Genomic DNA, 22,165 nt, shown 5'->3' on the forward strand with positions numbered 1-22,165 from the left:
GAGAGAGGGAGGCAAAAGAGGTGGGGCGTGGCACTGTCAATCAGAGATAGTGTCACGGCTGCAGAAAAGGTGGACGCTATGGAGAGATTGTCTACGGAGTCTCTGTGACTGAAGGTTGGGAACAGGAAAGGGTCAATAACTTTACTGCGAGTTTTTATACGCCGCCTAATAGTAACAGGGATATCCAGGAGCAGATATGGAAACAGATCCTGGAAAGGTGTAATAATAACAGCATTGTCGTGACGGGAGATTTTATTTTCCCAAATATCGATTTGTATCTCCCTAAAGCAAGGGGTTTAGATGGGGTGGAGTTTTTTAAGGTATGTTCAGAAAGGTTTCTTGACACAATATGTAGCTAAGCCTACAAGAGGAGAGGCTATACTTAATTTGGTATTGGGAAATGAACCTGGTCAGGTGTCAGATCTCTCAGTGGGAGAGCATTTTGGAGATAGTGATCATAGTTCTATCTCCTTTTCGATAACATTGGAGAGAGATAGGAACGGACAAGTTAGAAGAGCGTTTAATTGGAGTAAGGGAAACTATGAGACTATCAGGAAGGAAATTGAAAGCTTAAATTGGAAAGAGATGTTCTCAGCGAAAAGTACGCAGGAAATGTGGCAAATATTCAGGGGATATTTTTGTGGAGTTCTGCATTGGAACGTACGTTCCAAAAAGACAGGGAACTTATGGTAGGATACAGGAACCGTGGTGTACAAAGACTGTAATAAATCCAGTCAAGAAGAAAAGAAAAGCTTACAAAAGGTTCAGAGAGCTAGGTAATGTTATAAATCTAGAAGATTATAAGGCTAACAGGAAGGAACTTAAGAAGGAAATTAGGAGAGCCAGAAGGGGCTATGAGAAGGCCTTGGCGGGAAGGATTAAGGAAAACCCCAAGGCATTCTACAAGTATGTGAAGAGCAAGAGGATAAGATGTGAAAGAATAGGACTTATCAAGTGTGACATTGAGAACGTGTGTATGGAACCGGAAGAAATAGCAGAGGTACTTAATGAATACCTTACTTCAGTCTTCACTATTGAAAAGGATCTTGGTGATTGTAGTGATGACTTGCAGCAGACTGAAAAGGTTGAGCATGTAGATATTAAGAAGGAGGATATGCTGGAGCTTTTGGAAAGTATCAAGTTAGATAAGTCGCCGGGACCGGGTGAAGTGTACCCCAGGCTACCGTGGGAGGCGAGGGGGGAGATTGCTGAGCCTCTGGTGATGATATTTGCATTATCAATGGGAACAGAAAAGATTCCAGGTGATTGGAGGGTTGCGGATGTTGTTCCTTTATTCAAGAAAGGGAATAGAGATAACCCAGTAAATTATAGACCAGCGAGTCTTATCTCAGTGGTTGGTAAGTTGATAGAGAACATCATGAGAAGCAGGATTTATAAACATTTGGTGAGGTATAACATGCTTAGGAACAGTCAGCATGGCTTTGTCAAGGGCAGGTCGTGCCTTACGAACCTGATTGAATTTTTTGAAGATTTGACTAAACACATTGATCAAAGAAGAGCAGTAGATGTACTGTATATGGATTTCCGCAAGGCATTTGATAAGGTACCCCATGCAAGGTTTATTAATAAAGTAAGGAGGCATGGGATCCAAGGGGACATTGCTTTGTGGATCCAGAATTGGCTTGCCCACGGATGGCAAAGAGTGTTTGTAGATGGGTCATATTCTGCATGGAGGTCTGTGACCAGTGGTGTGCCTCAAGGATCTGTTCTGGGACACTTATTCTCGTGATTGTTATCAATGTCCTGGATGATGGAGTGGAGGGATGGGTTAGTAAGTTTGCTGATGACACAACGGTTGGCGGTGTTGTGGATGAGAGGTGAACTGATAGAGATGTATAAGATGATGAGAGGCATTGATAGTGTGGATACTCAGAGGCCATATCTCATCATTCTTATAACCATATAACAATTACAGCACGGGAGCAGGCCATTTCGGCCCTTCTAGTCCGTGCCGAACGCTTACTCCCACCTAGTCCCACTGACCCGCACTCAGCACATACCCCTCCATTCCTTTCCTGTCCATATACCTATCCAATTTAACTTTAAGTGACAATACCGAACCTGCCTCTACCACTTCTACTGGAAGCTCGTTCCACACAGCTACCACTCTCTGAGTAGAAATTCCTCCTCGTGTTACCCCTAAGCTTTTGCCCCCGAACTCTCAACTCATGTCCTCTTGCTTGAATCTCCCCTACTCGCAATGGAAAAAAGCCTATCCACGTCAACTCTATCGCCCTCATAATTTTAAATACCTCTATCAAGTCCCCCTTCAACCTTCTACACTCCAAAGAATAAAGGCCTAACTTGTTCAACCTTTCCCTGTAACTTAGGTGCTGAAACCCAGGTAACATTCCAGTAAATCTTCTCTGTACTCTCTCTATTTTGTTGACATCTTTCCCATAATTCGGTGACCAGAACTGTACACAATACTCCAAATTCGGCCTTACCAATGCCTTGTACAATTTTAACATTACATCCCAACTCAGTGCTCGGATTTATAAAAGCCAGCATACCAAAAGCATTCTTCACCACCCTATCCACATGAGATTCCACCTTCAGTGGACTATGCACCATTATTCCTAGATCACTCTGTTCTACTGCATTCTTCAACCCCCTACCATTTACCATGTATGTCCTATTTCGATTATTCCTACCAAAATGTAGCACCTCACACTTAACAGCATTAAACTCCATCTGCCATCTTTCAGCCCACTCTTCTAACTGGCCTAAATCTCTCTGCAAGCTTTGAAAATCTACTTCATTATCCACAACGCCACCTACCTTAGTATCATCTGCATGTTTACTAATCCAATTTACCACCCCATCATCCAGATCATTAATGTATATGACAAACAACATTGGACCCAGTACAGAACCCTGAGGCACACCACTAGTCAGCGGCCTCCAACCTGACAAACAGTTATCCACCACTACTCTCTGGTATCTCCCATCCAGCCACTGTTGAATCCATTTTACTACTTCAATATTAATACCTAACGATTGAACCTTCCTAACTGACCTTCCGTGCAGAACCTTGTCAAAGGCCTTACTGAGGTTCATATAGACAACATCCTCTGCTTTACCCTCGTCAACTTTCCTCGTAACCTCTTCAAAAAATTCAATAAGATTTGTCAAACATGACTTTCCATGCACAAATCCATGTTGACTGTTCCTAATCAAAACCCGTCTCTCCAGATAATTATATATACCATCCCTCAGAATACTTTTCATTAATTTACCCACCACTGACGTCAAACTGACAGCCAATAATTGCTCGGTTTGCTCTTAGAACCCTTTTTAAGCAATGGAACCACATGAGCAATACGCCAATCCTCCGGCACCATCGCCTTTTCTAATGACATTTGGAATATATCTGTTAGAGCTCCTGCTATTTCTACACTAACTTCCCTCAAGCTCATAGGAACATCCTGTCAGGATCCGGAGATTTATCCACTTTTATATTCCTTAAAAGCGCCAGTCCTCTTTAATCGTCATAGTTTTCATAACTTCCCTACTTGTTTCCCTTACCTTACACAATTCAATATCCTTCTCCTTAGTGAATACCGAAGAAAAGAAATTGTTCAAAATCTCCCCCATCTCTTTCGGCTCCACACATAGCTGTCCACTCTGATTCTCTAAGGGACCAATTTTATCCCTCACTATCCTTTTGCTATTAATAAAACTGTAGAAACACTTCGGATTTATTTTCACCTTAGTTGCCAAAGCAACCTCGTATCTTCTTTTAGCTTTTCTAATTTCTTTCTTAAGATTCTTCTTACATTCTTTATATTCCTCGAGCACCTCATTTACTCCATGCTGCCTATACTCCATTCTCCTTAGCCCCAATACACTGCCTTCACCACGAATACCTTCATGCTTTGACCACTCACCAATCTGTCAACCACTGGCTTAAATATTCATAAAGACTTGGCCTCCACATCTGCCGGTGTGAAGAGTTCCACAGCTTCACCCTTCTCTGGCTAAAGAAACTCTTCCATATCTTCGGTCCAAGAGGACGGCCCTCTATTCTCAAGCTGTTTCTTCCGCCGTAGGAAACATCCTCTGCATGTCCAATCTATAAAGACAATTCCACGCACTCAGCAGTCCCTGCGTCAAAAAGTTAACTCTGTACCTACTTGCAAGCACCTTAAAACTATGCCCTCTCGTGCTAGTTAATTCAGCCCTAGGGGAAAGTCTCTGACTATCCCCACGATCAATGCTCCTCATTATCTTGTACACATCTGTCACGTCGCATCCGTCGCTCCAAGGAGAAAAATCCGAGTTCACTCAACCTGTTTTCATAAGGCATGTTCCCTAATCCAGGCAACATCCTTGTAAATCTCCTCTGTGCCGTTTCTATGGTTTCCACTTCCTTGCTGTATAGAGGCCACCACAATTGAGCACATTACTCCAAGTAGAGTCTGACCAGGGCCTATACAGATGCAACATTACCTCTCGGCTCTTAACCTCAATCCCACGGTTGATGAAGGCCAATGCACTGTATGCCTTCTCAACCACAGAGTCAACCTGCATCGTAACTTTGAGTGTCCTATGGACTCGTGCCCAAAGATTCCTCTGATCCTTCACACTGCCAAGAGTCTTAACATTATTGCTATATTCTGCCATCATATTTGACCTACCAAAGTGAACCACCTCGGCCTTATCTGGATTGAACTCCATCTGCCACTTCTCCGCCCAATTTTGCATCCTATCAATGTCCTGTTGTAACCTCTGACAGCCTTCCACACCCTATCCACAGCACCCCCAACCTTTGTGTCATCTGACACAAAGACCTGACACCTGACCGAGTTCATTTCCCAATATCAGATCAAGTACATCCTCTCCTCTTGTAGGCGTATCTACATATTGTGTCAAGAAAGCTTCCTGAGCACATCTAAACTCTACCCCATCTAAACTCTTCAGTCTTTAGAGATGCCAGTCAATATTTGGGAAATTAAAATCTCCCTCCACAACAACCGTGTTATTGGTACTCCTCTCCAGAATCTGTTTTCCTATCTGATCCTCTATGTCCCTGTTACTATTGGGTGGTATATAAAAACCACCCAGTATAGTTATTGACCCCTTCCTATTCCTAGCTTCTACCCACAGAGAATGATTTTCAGAGAATGATGTCACATGACATCCGCCTTTTCTGCATCCGTGACACTCTCTGATCAGCAGTGCCACGCCCTCACCTATTTTGCCTTCCTCCCTTTCCTTTTTCAAACATCTAAAGCCTGGCACTGGAAGTAGCCATTCCTGCCCCTGCACCATCCAAGTCTCTGTAATGGCCACAACGTCATAGCTCCAAGTGCTGATCCACGCTCTAAGCTCATCACTTTATTCATAACACTCCTCGCATTAAAATAAACATATCTCAAACCATCAGTCTGACCGTGTCTCTTTCTCACTGTCTCCAAGCTTTCTCTATTTCTGAGCCAACCTGCTTTTCCTCCGTCACTTCAGTTCGGTTCCCCCCGCTTCCAGAAATTCTAGTTTAAACTCTCTCCAGTAGCCTTAGTAAACCTCCCCGCCAGGGTATTGGCTCCCCTCGGATTCAAGTGCAGCCCGTCCTTTTTTGTACAGGTCACACCTGCCCCAGAAGAGGTCCTAAAGATCCAGAAATCTGACTACCTGTGCCTTTCTTTTAATCCCTCAGCCACGTATTTATCCTCTACCTCATTCTATTCCGATACTCACTGTCACATGGCATAGGCAGTAATCCCGTGATTACTACCTTTGAGGTATTGCTCCTCAACCTCTTTCCTAACTCGCTGTAGTCTGTTTTCAGGACTTCCTCCCTTTTCCTACCCATGTCGTTGGTAGCAATATGTACCACGACCTCTGACTGTTCTCCTTCCTATTTCAAGATACCGTGGACGCGATCAGAAAAATCACGGACCCTGGCACCTGGGAGGCAAACTACCATCGGTGTTTCTTTCCTGCGTCCACAGAATCGACTTTCTGACCCCCCTAACTATCGAGTCCCCTGTCACTGCTGCCATCCTCTTCCTTTCCCTTCCCTTCTGAGCCACACGGTCAGACTCTGTGCCAGAGCTACGACCACTGTTACTTCCCCCTGGTAGGCCATCACTCCCAACTGTACTCAAACAGGAGTACTTATTTTTAAGGGGGACAACCACTGGGGAACTCCTAGCATCTGCCTCTTCCCCTTTCCTCTCCTAACTGTTACCCACTTCTCAGTCTCCTTGGGTCCTGGGGTGACTACCTGCCTGTAGCTCCTCTCTATCACCTCCTCACGCCCCCGACCAGACAAAGGTCATCGAGCTGCAGCTCCAGTTCCCTAACACGATCTCTCAGGAGCAGCAGCTCGAGCACCTGGTGCAGATGTGCTCGTCCGGGAAGCTGGGAGTCTCCAGTTCCTCCCACATCTGACACCGAGCACAGAAAACCGGCCTCACACACATACTTTGTCTGTATTCTAAACAGATAACCTACCTCGCCACCTCCCTTTATCGCCTAAGCCCCGTTGAGCCAAAGCCTTCCTATTCTGTCTCGCTCTACTCCGTCGCCAGTTCTGTAAATGTCTTCTTTTTAAACTCCTCCCTCTATTCTCACTGGCCGACCTAAACTCACTTGAGCAGTCGTACCCCGTTCAAACCGCTGAAGAAGTTCTTCTCAATTATAGTGAATTGTTACGCAATTGAGCTTGACTAGGACACGGAACTTGGATCTTGACTCGGACACGGAACTTGGATCTTGACTCGGACACGGAACTTGGATCTTGACTCGGACACGGAACTTGGATCTTGACTCGGACACGGAACTTGGATCTTGACTAGGACACGGAACTTGGATCTTGACTAGGACACGGAACTTGGATCTTGACTCGGACACGGAACTTGGATCTTGACTCGGACACGGAACTTGATTCTGAACTCGGGCTCGGAACTTGAATCTTGGCTCGGGCTCGGAACTTGGATCTTTACTCGGACTCGAAACTGGATCTTGCCGTGGACTTGGAACTTAGATGGGACTCAGCCTGGACTCAGAACTGGACTCGGAGCCTAAATTCGAAAGCAAAACCAGGAATAGGAACACGGAGCCTGGAACTGGAAAACGGCTTGGATCCACGAACTGGAACACGGCTTGAAAACTGGACCTGGATATGGATCACGAGCCTGAACTTGAAGGACTTGGACAATGAAGAGACAGAACCACACAACGACAGTCCTTTCATATCTAGGCTCTGAGTGGCGGCCAAACGGCCTGCAACACTCAGCTGGACAGCAGGCTCTCAACTCGACCCCAGGAACTGGACTCGGACCCGGAACTTGACTTGACTCGAGCTCGGAACTTGACTTGACTCGGGCTCGGAACTTGACTTGACTCGGGGTCAGAAGACGGTCCCTTATTCCCAGTGGCTCGGAACACGCAAACTGCACGGCTACGGTGAGTAATTCTCAGCCGGACATGAAAACGACAGGACTCGCATCCCGACTCGGAGTTGCAGCAAAATGGCCGGCAACTCAACTGGATACGAAAACGACTGAATTCACTGAGCAACCACAGGCACCAAAGCAGCTTAGAGTCCACGATCTTCGGTGGTTCCGGTGATGGTACAGACTTCTCAGCAGCCCAGAACGTAAATCGCCGGACTGGCTTCCGGTGACTAGCTTCTGATGAGCTTCTGGTGATGGTCGAGCCATGAGTAGCTGTAACCGGAACCTTTTATGTTGCTGGTTCGAAATGAAGATCAGGTGCCTTAATCAAGGCGCCCAACGGAACACGGGGAAAAGGAAATAACTGGAATGAGGAGTCAATGGTCTGGACCATGACAGTACCCCATCACCCCACCCCCCATGGGAGCCTCCGAGTGATCCAACAGGCTTTCCCAGATTATCGACGACCTGGGCGGGAGTGGGGGGGCGGGGGGGGGGGCACGAAGGGAGTCTGGTTAGCGGAAGTCTGAAGTCCGTGTCTGGGTCGCTGTGTTTGGCTGGTCCGTTCTGTTACATGCGTGCGTTGGGAGCGGACTCTAGTGCAAAACACAGACACAGGGCGAGTATAAACAGAACAGTGTTTATTGATAGTTACTAGGATGGTCAGAGATCGAGGACAAAAATGTCAACCTGGACGTAAATGTCAGATAACAAACTGATAAAACCTGGACTACGACTTGAACTCAGTCTTGACTTAGACTCGGACTCGGACTTGAAGTCGCCTCAGACTCGGAGCTTGGATCTTGATTCGGACTCAAAACTGAATCTTGATGTGGACTCGGAACTTAACTGGGACTCAGCCTGGACTCGGAACTGGGCTTGGAACCTGGAACTGGAACACGGACCACAAGCTGGACTTGAAGGACTTGGACAACGAAGAGACAGACTACCCAACTCGGAGTAATGGCAAACGGCCAGAACTACTTAACTGGAAGGGCTTGGACTACGAAGAGACAGAAACACACAAGGACAGTCCATTCATATCTAGTCTCAGCCTGCAACACAGGAACTCCATCAAGTTAGAGGCAACCCAGACGGAATATAAAGTGTTGTTCCTCCAAACTAAGGGTGGCTTCATCTTGACAGCAGAGGAGGCCATGGAGAGACATATCAGAATGGGAATGGGACGTGGAATTAAAATGTGTGGCCACTGAGAGATCCTGCTTTCTCTGGCGGACAGAGAACGAGACAGTCTCCCAGTCTGCGTCGGTTCTCACCAATATATAGAAGGCCACACCGGGAGCATGACCATTGATTTCTCTAACTTCCGAAAATGAGCTTCCTCCCCTTCTTACCCGTCCCTTATTTATTTATTTATTATTTCCTTTTTTTTTGTCTTTTTTTTCTCTCTGTCCCTCTCACAATCACTCCTTGCCTGCTCTCCATCTCCCTCCGGTTCTCCTCTCCCCCTTTCTTTCTCGCTCGGCCTCCCGTCCCATGATCCTTTCCCTTCTCCAGCTGCGTATCCCTTTTGCCAATCAACTTTCCAGCTCTTAGCTTCATCCCTCCACCTCCCTCTTCCAATTTTTTTTACTATTTCTTCTTTCAGTTAGTCCTGACGAAGGGTCTCAGCCCGAAACGTCGACTATAGCATCCTATAGATGCTGCCTGGCCTGTTGCGTTCCACCAGCATTTTGTGTGTGTATTAAGAATCACTGCTTTCTGTATAAGCATCTACGGGCCCGAGTGGATACAAAATGCTATTTTTTTTTAAATGTTCGCTCTACGCACGGTGTAATATCTAACGGCAACACAACTGCACGGAACTGATGATAATTAGAAACTGTCCGCCAGCAATCTTCTGTCCCAACTACACAGCAGAGTCTCCCAAATAAACAAAGGGAATCCCGGCTATTTTGTTGATTAGTTCTGGTTCTTTAAGAGTTGTCTTAAATGGTAAAGCATAGTTAGTTCTAAGGTAGGGATATGTTCGGCATAGCTCTGTGGGCCGAAGGGCCTGTATTGTGCTGTAGGTTTTCTATGTTTCTATGAATAGTCGGTTGCCCCACCCAATTAACCAGAATCCACTGTACATTACTTTTGCAGACAGGTTCCATCTTGTTCTGTATTTCATATTGTTCACCTCCAACTCTTCCCTTTTTAGACTTCTTTGGAGCCGTCCAAGGGAACAGGTGAGGATCTAGAACCCATTACAAGCCCATGCTCTCTCAGCTAGTTTGACAACACTTCCAAATAAGAGAAAATCTGCAGATGCTGGAAATGGCCCAAAACGTCGGCTGCACTTTTATCGATAAATAAAAGTTGAATTTTATTGAATTCCACAGGCATTTTGTCAGATTGACAATACTTCCTCCCACCCTGCTGCTTGCAAGAACATTTTATTCTCGCAGTATCCTCTGCAGCATCATATCTACTGTCAGGATGAGACTTTCCATCAAGATGCCTTTGTTTCTCCTGACCCATGGCTTCCCCTTTCCCATGATGAAGGCAGAACTCTTCGCCAAGTTTCATCTCTTTTGACTCTATTCATCTTCATAGGTGCTGCCTGACCTGCTAATTTCTTCCAGCATTTTGTGTGTGTCGCTTTGGATCTCCGGCATCCACAGAATCTTTTGTGCTTATCATCTATCTTCTATATGTCTGCTCAAGTCCCATGACAAAGAAAGGATGGGATTCCCCGGTCCTGATCTTCTACTGCACCAAATTCTACATTCATTGCTTCATCTTCAGTAATTTCTGCCACCTACAGCTAGATTCCAGAACCTGACACATCTTCTCCTCCCCTCCCAGCATTCCAAAGACATCCTCCATTAGCATATTTCATGGCTCTGTTTCTCATCATCCTCTACTCGTCGCCTTTTTATCCACTTTTCCATTTAACTTCGGGAGATGCAGTATCTGCACACTAATCTTGTCCCGTCCCACCATCCAGGACGCCAAAGAATCTTTACCAGGTGAATTGCCTGCATTTTTTCTAAATGTATTGCATTTGGTTCCCACACGTGGTTTACTCTACATTTGAGAAACCCAACGTAAACTGGGTGACCACATTGAGGAACATACACTCCGTCCATTCGGGTAATGCAGAGTTACCGAATACCTCGGTTCCCTTTAGTTTCTTTCTTATGACTAATAATTAACAAATATTAGTCATCCTCCACCCAGCTGAAAAGTTCTCACATAATACAACCCCACACATTTCCTCGAAGACGTTACTTTGGGAACCTATATGTTTCGAGTTATACCAGTCTCTGAAATATGTGAAGTATTCTTTTTTTTTTCAGTCTTACATGAGTCCCGAATCTAATCTGTTATTGATTTACACAGGTGACTGTAATTTGAAAATCCTTTCAAAACTGCTGTCATGTTCCAGCTTTCCTCACCTCCGTGTGGTCTATCTCCCAATCTCTCCTTGCTTCGCGTTCTAGTTCAAGGGGGAGGGACTATTTTTTTTTGTTAACACCGCAATTATTTTCACTATAAATCCCCCCACTCTGTATCTGAATGCCGAAATCCTTGGGTCGAATTGCCCCAAGGTCAGAGGAACAACGTTTATGAATCCAGAGCAAGATAGTTAGATTGGAGGCCTGATGCCTGCGAGACTGCCACCAAGGACTGGAGGCCGGGATGCAGCCTGTGTATCGGAGGGTGGATGGGAAATCTGTTATCTTGTTTTGTTTTGTTGATGTTGTCACTGCTCGTGTTATTCTGCTGAACACTGTGGGCATGCTAAGTGGTGACACTTACAAGGTAGCCCCAGAACATCCTTGGGTGTGTTGTTTGTCAGAACAAAAGGTGCATTTCCATAAGACCATAAGATAAAAGAGCATTGAGTCCATTGAGTCTGCTCTGCTATTTCATGAAGGCTAGTCCTATTTTCCTCTCAGTCCCAATCTCCTGCCTGCTCTCCATATCCCTTCATGACCTGACCAATCAAGATTCAATCAACCTCTGCCTCAAATGTGCATAAAGACTTAGCCTCCACAGCTGTCTGTGAGAAAGAATTCCACAAATTCACCACTCAGTGGCAAAATGAATTCTTCCTCATCTTCAATCTGAAAGGGGAGCCCTCTAGTCTAGGTTGTGTCCTGCTGTCTTGGACTCACATACCATAGGCAACATCCTCTCCACATCCACTCTATCAACATTCGATAGGCTTCAATGAGGTCATCCCTGATCTTTCTGAATTCCAGCGAATACAGGCCCAGAGACATTAAACACTCTTTATATGACATGCGGTTCAATCCTGGAATAATTTTTGTGAACTTCCTTTGAACCAGCTCCATTTACAGCACAGCATTTCTAAGATAAGTGGCCCAAAACTGCTCGCATTGCACTGTGCAAACTCACCAGATCATAATGAAGTCTCAACATTACATCCTTGCTTTTATATTCTTGTCCTCTTGAAATGAACTATGACATTGCATTTGCCTTCCATAGAGAATCCTGCACAAGGACTCCAAATACTTTTGCACTTCAGTTTTTATTTATTTTCTCTCTATTTAGAAAATACCTAACCGTTTCATTTATTCTACCAAAGTGCATGACCATACACTTCCTTATACTGTATGCTATCTCCCATTTCTTAGCCCATTCTCCTCAGCTGTCTGTTCTTCTATAGTGTCTTAACTTCTTCAACACGACTTATCCCTCCACACATCTTCATATCGTCTGTAAACCTTGTAACAAAGCCATCAATTCCATTACCCAAATCATTGACAAATAACGTAAAAGGAGCGATCCCAACACAGGCCCCTGTGGAACGCCAGTAGTCACCAGCAGGCAGTCAGAAAAGGTTCCCTTTATCCCCGCTCTTTCCCTGCTGCCAATCAGCCAAAGATTTATCCATGCTAGAATCTTTCATGTAATACCATAGCGTCGTAGATTGTTAAGCAGTCTCATGTGTGACTCCTTGACAAAGGCCAGGTGAAAATCCAAATATACAACATCAATCGATTCTCCTTCGTCCATCTTCTCTGTTATTTCTTCAAAGAATTCCAACAGATTCTTCAGGCAAAATTTTCACTTGAAGAAAATATGCTGTCCACGGCCTATTTTTCAAGTGTCTCCAAGTACCCTGAGACCTTATTCTTAATATTCGATTTCAACATCTTTCCAGACACAAAGATCAGACTACCTACCCTATAGTTTCCTTTTTTCTGCTTTTCTCCCTTTTTGGAGACTGGAGTGAAACTTGCAATTTTCCTGTCTTCCAGAATCTAGTTATTCTTGAAAGATCGTCACTAATGCCTCCAGGATCTCTTCAGTCACCTCTTTCAGAACGCTGGGATGTACACCATACACCATACATGGGACCTTCACGCCTTTCAGTTTACCCAAGAACGTCCTTTGAAATTATGGTAACTTCATGACCCCTGACACCTGCAACTTCCACCATACTGCTAGTGTCTTCCTCGGTGAAGACTGGTGCGAAATACTTTTTTTCAGTTCGTCTGCAATCTCATTGTACCCCATAACTATCTCTCTAGGATTGTTTTCCAGCAGTCAACTATCCACTCTCACCTTTCGTTTACACTTTATGTATCTGAAGAAACGTTTGGTATCCTCGTTATTACAATTGGCTAGCTTAACTTTGTATTCCATCTATATCTTCTTAATACATTTTTAGTTGCTTTCTGTTGGCTATTAAAAGCTTCCCAAACCTCTAACCCCCAATAAATTTTGCTCTATTATATGCCCTCTCTTTAGCTGTTATGTTGGCTTTGACTTCTTTCATTTGGGCACGATTGTTTCATTTTTCCTCAAGAACCTTATAGTTGAGGTGTCGTATGGAGGGCCACTACCCAGCATCTATAGAGTGGAATTACAGTCGACATTTTTGGCCATTAATGAGGCCAAATTTGCAGAACTGTTTGCAGCAGCTCTTTTTATGTTTCAGTGTACATGTGATAAATAAATCTGAATCAGAATAATTCCATTTTCTTCAGAATACATTCTGACAATGCTCTCTTCCGTGCTGCTGTTCTTGTTGCTCTTCCACCAGTTGACAGAGACATGGTCACGCGTCAGTTTTATTTCCAGTATCTCAACTCTTACCTCTTCTTTCCTCCATCCTAAAACCATATTAAGGTCCCAGCCTGTACATGCAACAGCTCGACTGAAAGCCCTTTGCAAAACACCTTTTCCTCTTATTAATCATAAACACAAGAGATTCTGCAAATGCTGAAAATGCAGAGTAGCACACGTACAAAATGCTGGAGGAACTCAGCAGTCAGACAGAGAAGTAAGAAGATAAAAGCAAATTTACTATCAAGGTATATACATGTCACCATATACATCCTTGGGATTTATTGTCTTGCGGGCGTACTCAATAAATCTACAGATTATTAACCACAACAAAATCAATGAAAAAAAGATGCCCCCACCACCAACAACAACAACTTGGGCGTTCAACCAGAATACACAAAACAACAAAGTGTGCAAAAACGAAAAGAAATAAATAATAATAATATTATAAGCATATTATATTATATATTAATTATAATATTATAAGCAATAGGTATCCAGAACACGAGAACACGTGTCCTTAAAAGAGAGTCCGTTGGTTTTGGAAACATTTCAATGATGGGTTAAGTGAAGTTATCCCCTTTGATGCAAGAGTGTGATGGCAGCTACGTAGCGGAATAAGCAGTTGTCATAATGGGGTGGTAAATTGGATTAGTAAGTATGCTGATGATACTAAGGTAGGAGGTGTTGTGGATAATGAGGTGGGTTTTCAAAGCTTGCAGGGAGATTTATGCCGGTTAGAAGAATGGGCTGAACGTTGGCAGATGGAGTTTAATGCTGAGAAGTGTGAGGTTCTACATTTTGGCAGGAATAATCCAAATAGAACATACAGGGTAAATGGCAGGGCATTGAGGAATGCAGTGGAACAGAGAGATCTAGGAATAACAGTGCATAGTTCCCTGAAGGTGGAGTCTCATGTAGATAGGGTGGTGAAGAAGGCTTTTGGAACGCTGGCCTTTATAAATCAGAGCATTGAGTACAGAAGTTGGGATGTAATGTTAAAATTGTACAAGGCATTGGTAAGGCCAAATTTGGAATATTGTGTACAGTTCTGGTCACCGAATTATAGGAAAGATATCAATAAATTAGAGAGAGTGCAGAGACGATTTACTAGGATGTTACCTGGGTTTCAGCACTTAAGTTACAGAGAAAGGTTGAACAAGTTAGGTCTCTATTCATTGGAGCGTAGAAGGTTGAGGGGGGATTTGATTGAGGTATTTAAAATGTTGAGAGGGATAGATAGAGTTGACGTGAATAGGCTGTTTCCATTGAGAGTAGGGGAGATTCAAACGAGAGGACATGATTTGAGAGTTAGGGGGCAAAAGTTTAAGGGAAACACGAGGGGGTATTTCTTTACTCAGAGAGTGATAGCTGTGTGGAATGAGCTTCCTGTAGAAGTAGTAGAGGCCAGTTCAGTTGTGTCATTTAAGGTAAAATTGGATAGCTATATGGACAGGAAAGGAGTGGAGGGTTATGGGCTGAGTGCGGGTAGGTGGGACTAGGTGAGATTAAGAGTTCGGCAGGGACTAGGAGGGCCGGAATGGTCTGTTTCCGTGCTGTGATTGTTATATGGTTATATGGTTATATGGTCATTTTGTGCCATTGGTGAGGTAAAGTATGGAGTATTGTGTGTGGCACTTTTCACCTATTACAGGAAGTATATTAATTAGCTTGAAAGAGTACAGAGAAAAACTTTCCACTGAAGTTCAGTGAGCATAGAGAGAGGTCATAGGTTAAAGATGAAAGGTGAAATATTCACTCCGAGGGTGGTGAGAGTGTAGAATGAGTAGTCAGCATGAATGTTTCGATTGCAACATTTAAGAGAAGTTTGCATCAGTAGATATATTCTTCGTACAGGTAATGTTTGATAACTGTCTTGTCATGTGACATTGATATATAGGTAGTCCTTCCAGTTCCAATCATTATGCAAACTAATTCAGGAAATATTGCATAGTTAGATCTCAACCACATGCTCTTTTTAAATATTATGTAAGTTTACAGAGAATGGTGGAGAGAACAAAAGGAAAACAGTTGTCACACTCGAACATCGCCACAAGAGGGAGCAAGAGATAACAAGGCTTTTTGTTCAATTGCCGATTAGGCATGTTATTAGTTCATTGTTCTCATCTATGCTTTGTTTGCAGCCAATAAGAGTTCCCTGTCCCTTGATTCTTTGCTCAGCCTGTGAGTTATCCTTTGCAAGTGCAGTCTTACTTATGTTTCTGGCAATCTTCAGTTTCTGAAGCAGTAGTTAATGTTTCTTTTGGATTGTGATCTTGCCTGTGAGATTTCTAGACCCTCTGCTTAATCCTTCCCGAAGAAATGTTGGAAGGAGTTAACAAAAAACTCAAAAACCTCTATAGGTGTACTGTGGAAAGCATTCCTGGAAAGCAGGCTGCATTACTGTCTGCTATGGGGGAGACAGGGGTGTGCGTCTACTGCACAGGACCGAAAGAACCTGCAGAGTCGTAAATTTAGTCGGCTCTGTCTTAGGTGCTAGGCTACAAAGAACCCAGGAAATCTTCAAGAGCGGTATCTCAGAAAGGCAACGTCCATTATTAAGGGCTTCCAGCACCCAGGGCATCCCCTTTACTCATTGTTACGATCAGGTAGGAGGTACAGAAGCATGAAGGCACACACTCAGCTATTCAGGAACAGCTTCTTCCCCTCTGCCATCTAATTCCTAAATGGACATTGAACCTGTGAACACGACCTTACATTTTTAATATATATTATTTTCCATGATTTTAATCTATTTAATATGCATATACTATAATGTATTTACCTATTTATTATACTTTCTCTTCTATATTACGTATTGCATTGAACTACTGTTGCTGCAAGTTTAACAAATTTCACGTCACAGGCCACTGGTAATAAGCCTGTTTATGATTCTGGTTCTGTTTCTGAGAAGTCAAAATTGAAGAAATTAGCAGCTGGCTGTGACCAAAGTGAGGTCCATGCAGACTGGTTCAAGCTGACAGGAAGGCGACAGTAATTCAAACAGCCACGTGTTACAACAGTGGTGTGGAAAAGAGCATCTATGAACGTACAACACGTCGAGCCTTGAGGTGAATGGGCTGCAGCAGCTGAAGAACGTGTACGTACATGACGTGGCCACTTTATTATGTACAGTACAGACCTGAGAAGGCAATATGGTTAAGACGGATATACCTCTTTCTTCCTTATTAGGGGGAGCGAGAGCCTGCGGTATGTGGAATAGTGAAGGAGTGAAGGAGTAGTCTTTAGGCTATTGCAAGTCTGTGTCATTCCTAATGATTTGCTGCACGCTTGAGTGCTCGGTGGTGGGTGCTGATGCATTTTCTATTGCTGGTGGGGGAGAGGGGATTGTTGCATTGCTGCTGCTGATGCGTGGGAGGTTGTACCTGGGGGGTGGGTCTTTGGGGTTCTAACATATACAGTCGTTCATTCTTTGGGACCACTCCTCTGCTTTCGTGGATGGCTGCGAAGAAAAAAGAATTTCAGGATGTATATTGTATACATTTCTCTGACATTAACGTACCTTTGAAAGCTTTTGAGGCCAAAATACAAAGGAGCAGAATTAGACAATTTAGTCCACCGAGTCTTTTCCGCGATTTCATCATGGCTGATCCACTATTCACAACACTCCACATGAAGTAACACCAGAGTTTTATAAAGGTCAACATTGTATCCTTGTTTTCGTATTCTAGTGCAGTACTCTTGAAATGAATGCTAACATCACGTTTGCCTTCCTCGCCACAGACTCAACCGGCAAATAAACACTTCGGGAATCCTGCACAAGGACACCAAAGACTAAGCGTTTATTTCTTCTACCACAGTGTATGGCCATACACTTTCCGACACTGTATTCCATCTGCCACACTTTTACCCATTCTCCTCGTCTGTCTAAATCCTTCTGCTTAAGTCCATCAATTCCATTATCCAGACATTTAGCACATAACACAAAAAGAAGTGTTCCACACACAAACCCCTGTGCAACACCACTAGTCACCGTCAGCCAACAAGAAAAGAGCTCACTTTATTCCCACTCTTTGCCTCCTGCCTTATTTATGACTACATCAATATATTGGGACCAGATTGATTCTCAGAGATCTTGACACCCAGGAACTTTGAAGCTGCTCGCACTCTCCACTTCTGATCCCTCTATGAGGATTGGTATGTGTTCCTTTGTCTGACCCTTCCTGAAGTCCACAATTAACTCTTTCGTCTTACTAACGTTGAGTGCCAGGTTGTTGCTGCGGCACAATTGTTTGGAATATCTCACTCCTGTACGTCCTCTCATCACCACCTGAGATTCTACCAACAATGGCTGTATCGTCAGCAATTTTTTAGATGGTATTTGAGCTATGCCTAGCCACACAGTCATGTGTATACAGAGTAGAGCAGTGGGATAAGCACACACTCCTGAGGTGTGCCGGTGTTGATCGTCAGCGAGGAGGATACGTTATCACCAATCTGCACAGACTGCGGACATCCGGTTAGGAAGTCGAGGATCCAATTACAGAGGAAGGTACAGCGGCTCAGGTTCTGCAACTTCTTAATCAGGATTATGGGAATGATGGTATTAGATGCTGAGCTATTGTCGATGAACAGCATCCTGACGTAAGAGTTTGTGCTGTCTGCGTGGTCTAAAGACGTGTGGAGAGCGATTGAGAGAGCGTCTGCCGCTGACCTATTGTGGCGATAGCAATTTGCAATAGGTCCAGCTCCTTGCTCAGGCAGGAGTTCAGTCCAGTCATAAACAACCTCTCAAAGCATTTCATCACTGTCGATATGTGTGCTACCGGGTTGCAGTCATTAAGGCAACCCAAATTATCATTCTTTGGTACGGTATAATTGTTTCCTTTTTGAAGCAAGTGGGAACTTCTGCCCGAAGCAATGAGAGGTTGAAAATGTCTTTGAATACTCCCGCTAATTGGTTGGCATAGGTTATCAAAGCCTTACTAGGTACTTCATCAGGACCTTCTGCCTTGCAAGGGTTCACTCTCTTTAAAGATAGTCTGACCTCAGCCTCTGAAACAGAGATCACGGGGTCATCAGGTGCAGCAGGAATCTTCACAGCTGTAGTTATGTTCTCCTTTACAAAGCATGTATAGAAGGTGTTGAGTTCATCTGGTAGTGAAGCATCACTGCTATTCAAACTACAGTATTGGGTTCCGCTTTATAGGAATTAATCTCTTGCAGTCCCTCCCAGAGTTGCTGTGCATCTGATATCGCCTCCAACTTCGTTAGGAATTGTCCCTTCGCCCTTGAATTTGCCCTGCGTAAATCATATCTGGTTTTCTGGTACAGGCCTGGGCCACAAGACTTTAATGCCACAGATCTAGCCTTCAGCAGACGACGTACCTCCTGGTTCATCCAGGGCTTTTGGTTTGGGAATACACAGTAAGTCTTTGTAGGCACACACTCATCCACACAGGTTTTATAATGAAGTCAGTAACAACTGCAGCATACTCATCCAGGTTCGAAGATGAATCTCTTCTACTTCTGTTTTCCAAGTCGATAATCTTTTGTCTTAATTTTTCATTAGAATTTGACTGTTTTTCACAAAGCTTTTGCAGGTCTTCAATTTTCACATCCAAACTCGTCAGAGTATCTTCATTCTCTTGTAATCGTTTATCACGTTCACTTAATGTTTTTTTTTCAATAAAATCAAATTTTACATCAATTTGTTTAATTTCAGAGCTGAGTTGCTGGAACCTCTGCTAGAATTCCTCAGAAATTTCTTTTTTATGTTTCCGAAGCGTCTCCATAATAGATTCCAACGTTACAGGAGGGTCCTCTTCTTTCTTAGTAACTTTGTCATCCCTCACAATAAAACAATATTATGTTTAAAAGCAAGATTTAAGAAGAGGTTGGAAACAACAAAGTAAGTAATATAGGAGCAGCTACAAAAAGTTGTTACTCCATCAACAACCAGTAGGCATCCCTGAATACAGTCCAGTCCACCGATTCAAAGCAGTCCTGTAGGCGCTCTTGTGTCCAAACATTCTTGGTCCTCACTACTGGTGCTGCAGTCTTCAGTCTCTACCTATATCAGGGAGTAGAGGTACAGCCAGGTGATCAGGCTTCACGAAGTGAGTGCGTGGAATAGCACGGTAGGCATCCTTGATGGTGGTGTAACAATGACCCAGTGTGTTATTTCCTCTGGTATTACAAGTGATCTGCTGATGGCAATTGCTTAGTTTTTTTTTCAGACTGGACTTGTTAAAATCTCCCAATGTCATGGTCCAGTCCATGAAGTCCACGTTCCAGTTCACGGTCCGGTTCATGGACTCAGGACTCAGAGTCTTCTGGCTGTCCCTTGTTTCAGTTGGCCTTAATCACAGGCACCTGATTCTCATATTGGGGCTGGAATATAAGTGGTCCTGGGTTCGAGTGGGGTGCTGGTTCGTCTCGTCAGTATCCCGTCCTCGCCTCTGTGGGGAAAGCCAGGCCGTCTTTGCCGTAACCCTGAGGCAGGACTGTTCGCTTCCCTTCCCCTTCTTTCTGTAGCCCTGGCCTGGAGCCTCGCCTGTTACCTTCGCCTGGAGCCTCGCCTGAGTCCTCGCCTATTCTCGCTGTCAGGTCCAACCATCGGAGCATGACCTGAGCTTTGCTGTGTCCAGATAAGGAACCGTCTTTCTTTGTTTGGAACTGACTCTTTGTGTCCACGCCTTCGTTAGGTAGGTCCGGCCGTTTGCTGCTACCTTGAGTTGGAACTGTCTCTGTGTCCACGCCTTCACTAGGTAGGCCCAGCTGTTTGCCGCTACCTAGTACTGGGAACTGTCTCGTCGTGTTCAGCTTTCTGTGTCCCGGCCCCACGTCCTGTTCCCAAGGAGGGGTCCCGGCTCTGTGTCTGCGTTCCTGTTCTCCCTCGACCAAGGCTCTGCGTTCCTGCTCTCCCTCGACCAAAGTTCTGCGTTCCTGTTCTCCCTCGAACAAGTCCTTCATGTCCTCATCCAGCCCAGGAGTCCCGCGTCCTGCCCGCACATCCAGTCCTGTTGCCTTGTCATGTCTTGTCCTCGCCTAGATCCAGAGTCCGAGCCCAAGTCTAGACCCAGGTTCCGGATCCCTCTCTAGTCTCTGGCTTGGTGTCCTTGTTCAGGTTCCAAGTCCCTACTTCCAAGTTACTAGTTCCTCGTCCAGTTCCCGCTTTCCTAGTCTAGCTAGCCCAGGCCCTGTATCCTAATCTCGTCCTGGGCCTGTGTCTTGCCCAGTGTCGTTTATTCCCCAGTTCCCTTGCTTTCTTGAAACAACTAGTCCTTTCCCTAGTACTTCAGTGTCTGTGTCTTGCATTTGGTTCCTCTCTCAACGCCCACATTATGACACCCAAAACGAAGGTGAAGGCGTTAGGATGCCCTATTTCGTGCATGTTAATCCCATTGCTCAGATCATATAAAGCCTGCTTGATATTGGCCTGAGGTGGAATATAAACTGCTACGAGAATAACTCCAGAGAACTCCCGTGGTAAGTAAAAAGGACGACACTTTACTCTTAGGTATTCCAGGTCTGGTGAGCAGAATTGGGACAGCACTGATATATTCTTGCACCAAGAAGAGTTGATCATCAGGCATACTCCTCAACCTCTGCTTTTGAGATACTCTATAGATCTATCCTGACGAGATATAATTTATTAGGAGATCTGGCATGTCAACAAATACACTCAAAAACTTCTGTAGTTGTACGTTGGAGTGCACTCTGGCAGGCTGTATCAATGTCTGGTCTAGAGGGGCTACTGAACAGGACCGAAAAAAGCTGCAGAAGAATGTAAACCTAGTCAGCTCCATATCTGGAAGTAGCCTACAAATACCCAGGACATCTGTTTCTCCTTTTCGGTTTTGTCTGCCTTTTACATTGCATCTTGTTAACAACAGTTTTGCCCCATCATCGGACTCTCCTTACTAGAAGTCTCACTACAGAACGACTTTGTTTGTAAGCCAACTATCTCATCCTCAGCACTATCACTCCAGTTCCCACCCAGCTGCCAAATCAGTTTAAAACCTGCAGAGCAACTCTAGCAAACCGCCCCGCAAGGACCGGCCCCTCGGGTTAAAGTGTAATCCGTCCCTTTTGTACATGCTAATCTTATAGATAATATTAGCATTTTATTAACATATTTGAACCAAGCAACTCTATGAGATTAATCAAAGCAGATTGACGCAGGAACAGATGGAAATAATACATTGTTTAGGACAGTTACAGCATCCTTGTTCTAATATGGCGATTCTGTGCCCATTTCTCTCGGGTATTTAGTCATGCTGAACTTGGTTTAGCAAAAACCCCTTTTGAAAATTAACAAGACTTTGAAGACATTTTGCATTAAAATTAGCATTCACAGTAAGGCAGAAACTCTTCCGCTATGCACACCACAGACTTGATCTGATGGCACAGGAATCTCAGTTGGGTTCATTAGAACTGTAACTCATTTGGACTTAACTCAGACTGTAAAATTGGAAAAAGTGGATTGTTTCCTATGGAGAGTCAGCCACTGATAGATTCCACCCCGTCGCCAACACTCCAGAGTTGAAACGGCGAAGTTTAAAAGGCATTGCTTTAAGGTGAGGGAGAAAATTTCAAGCTGTTTGGAATAGGTTTTTTTTCACACGGGGTGGTATGATTCACACAATGTGCCAGAAGACGTGGTGCTGGAAGCAGTAATGATAGTGTCGTTTAACAGGCAGAAGGATCTGGGGGTACGTGTCCACAGA

The sequence above is a fragment of the Hemitrygon akajei genome, chromosome 3 (genome assembly GCF_048418815.1).
Source record: "Hemitrygon akajei chromosome 3, sHemAka1.3, whole genome shotgun sequence".
Lineage (NCBI taxonomy): Eukaryota > Metazoa > Chordata > Chondrichthyes > Myliobatiformes > Dasyatidae > Hemitrygon > Hemitrygon akajei.